At 79.3% G+C, this 2,500-nt stretch overlaps 1 non-coding gene across 1 annotated transcript; it reads left to right on the top strand.

Annotated features, from left to right (window-relative positions):
- Nucleotides 1-2,221: 2,221 nt before the first annotated feature.
- On the top strand, nucleotides 2,222-2,374 carry LOC128903756 (5.8S ribosomal RNA). The gene has a single exon (XR_008464226.1). It is a non-coding gene; the product is annotated as a 5.8S ribosomal RNA (ribosomal RNA).
- The last annotated feature ends 126 nt before the right edge of the window (nucleotides 2,375-2,500 follow it).

The following is a 2,500-nucleotide window of genomic DNA, read 5'->3' as shown; positions in this document are numbered from 1 at the left end:
GGCGCGGCCCGCTGCCGCCGCCGGGGAGGAGGGGCTGGGCGGAGAGCGCCGGGGCCCCGGTGGGTTCGCCCGCGAGGCAGCGCGCGGGCGGGCAGCGCGCGGGGGAAGCGGAGCTGTCGGGCGCGGGGCGCGGCGGCGCGTCCCCAGCCTCCTCCCGCCGGCCCGTCTCGCCCGAGAAGAAGCGGGGAGCGCGCGGCGGCGGCGGCGCCGACGACGACGGCGCCGCGTGTGCGAGCGGCGAGAGAGACGGGAGCTGTCCTTCGGGGTCGGGGGAGGCGTCTCCCCCGACCCTCCCCGCACCCCGTGCCCGGGGCTGTGTCGGTGTGAATGTCACAGTTCCCTTCTCGCACGGACGTTCGGTAGGGCTGCCGGGTAAGCCCGCGGAGGGCTCCGGGCGTTCCGGGTACGGCGCGCCGAGCGGCGCGGCGGCGTCCCCCGCCCCCCGTCCCTCTCCTGCCTGGGGAGCCGGGAAGGGGGCTCCGCCGCCGCGCTCGCCCTCGGCGGGCGAGGCTCGGCAAGCCGGGTGGCGTCCCGCTATCCCAGCGGGCGGCCCGAGCCACGGCTCTCCTCCCGGGCGCAGCGCCGGGCCAGAGGGAAACCCCGGGCCCCGGGGCCGGAGGACGTGGTTGTGGCGGCGGACGTCGGGCGCGGCCCCCGCGGGCGGACGCTCCCCCGAAGGTGGCAGTGGGGGAGGCACCCCCGCGGGGCCTAAAGTTCGTTTCCCTCGCCCCAGGGCCAGGTACCTAGCGTCCGCGCTCTCGCGGTCCCTTCCCTCGGCGCGTCTCTCGGCGCGTCTCCGGGGGTCGAAGGGCCGCGGGGGCCGGGCGGGGGTTTAAAGACTCGGGCGGCTCGGCGTCGCCCGGGGGGCCGGCCGGCCGGCGGCGGCGGCCGGGAGTTCTCTCTCGCGGTGAGAGAGCCTCTCCCGGACGGCCGTCGCCTGCGACCGCGTCCCGCGGGCGTCCCGTGCCGGGGAGGGGCACCCCTGCCCCCCCCTCTCCGCGGCCCGGTCTCGGCGGAGAGACCGCGGCGCGAGCGGTCGGCCGTGTCCGACCTGCCCGCCTCGGAACGGGCGACCCCGGCGAGGAGCGCGGGCTCCCCGCCGGGGCTCGCGGCGGGTCCCCGCAAGGGGGGGACCCGCCGCCGGGCGGCCCTACGCCCTCCCCCCGCACACCCTGTGCGCGGGGGGGGGCGGGAAGGGACGCCGCGCCTCCGTCGCAGCGGCTGCGTCGCGCTGCGGCGCCGCTCCTCCCTCCCCCGTCCGGGCGAGCGCTCGGCGTTCTCCCGCCGCTAAGCGCCGGCGAGGGCGGCACCCCGTTGCCCGAGCGGCGGCGTCGCCGCTCGGTCTAGCCGGACGGAGCCCCCCGCCGCCGAGGCCGTCCCGGCCCCGGGCCCCGCCTAGCCGCTTCGCCTCCCCGTCTTCGCCTTCCCGGCCGAGCCGTGCAGGCGGTCGGGGCAAGCGGGGGCGTCCCACTCCCGGTCTCCGCGTGGAAACGGGGAGAGCGGGAGCCGCCCCCGCCTCAGGCGGCCGTCCGCCTTCCGCTCGGCGCGTGCCCGCGGAAGGAGACGGGAAGCGGCGGCGGCGGCGGTGCCGGGGCGGGCGGCCGCCGCGCGGCGGGCCGCCGTCCGGCGGGCCGCGGGCGTCGTGCGTCGTCGGCTCGGGGCGCGTCCGCGTCCGCCCGCGGCGGCGCGGAGCCGCCGAGGTGCCGTCGGGACGGGACCCCGGGGAGGAGTTAGGCTGCCCGTGGCGCGGCGGAGCGGCGCGCGCGGAGGCGCGCGCGCGGGGTAGCCGTCGGGGCCCCCCGCGCCGCCCGCTCGAGGCGGACAGGCGGAGCGGCCGGGCGCGCCGCCGCCTCCGTGCGGAGGCCGGACCGAGCCCGGGCGCCTGGGCCGCCCCCGAAGCGAGCGAGGCGCTTGCCGTCGCCTTCGGCCGGTGGGGAGCGCGGGCTCCCAGGCCCTCGTCGCCTCTCGGGGCGTTTCCTTCCTTCCTTTCTGGCCCTCCTTGGGCGTGCTCGTACGGTCAGTCGAGGCGAGGCCCCTCCGTCTCGCCCCCGTCGCGCCGCGCTCCGCCGTTCTTTCCCCTCCCGCCCCGCGCGGGGATGCGAGGGGAGGAAGGGGGGGCCGGCCGGCGGGGCAGGCGGTTGGGCCGTCCTCCGAGAGGGGCCGCTCCTGGCGAGCGTTCCCGGCCCTCCCGCGCGCGCGGGGCGGTGCCGAAAGACGAGACAACTCTTAGCGGTGGATCACTCGGCTCGTGCGTCGATGAAGAACGCAGCTAGCTGCGAGAATTAATGTGAATTGCAGGACACATTGATCATCGACACTTCGAACGCACTTGCGGCCCCGGGTTCCTCCCGGGGCTACGCCTGTCTGAGCGTCGCTTTGCGATCAATCGCCGGCTCGGCCGCCGCCCCTTGGCCGGGCGACGGCCGCACGAGCGGCGCGGCTGGGGTGCCTCGCAGGCCCCTCCCGAGGGCCTTCGTCCCCCTAAGTGCAGACTCGGGGA

This window comes from Rissa tridactyla, unplaced genomic scaffold (genome assembly GCF_028500815.1).
Source record: "Rissa tridactyla isolate bRisTri1 unplaced genomic scaffold, bRisTri1.patW.cur.20221130 scaffold_63, whole genome shotgun sequence".
Lineage (NCBI taxonomy): Eukaryota > Metazoa > Chordata > Aves > Charadriiformes > Laridae > Rissa > Rissa tridactyla.
The sequence above is the reverse complement of the archived record's forward strand: the minus strand, read 5'-3'. Positions and strand labels throughout refer to the sequence as shown.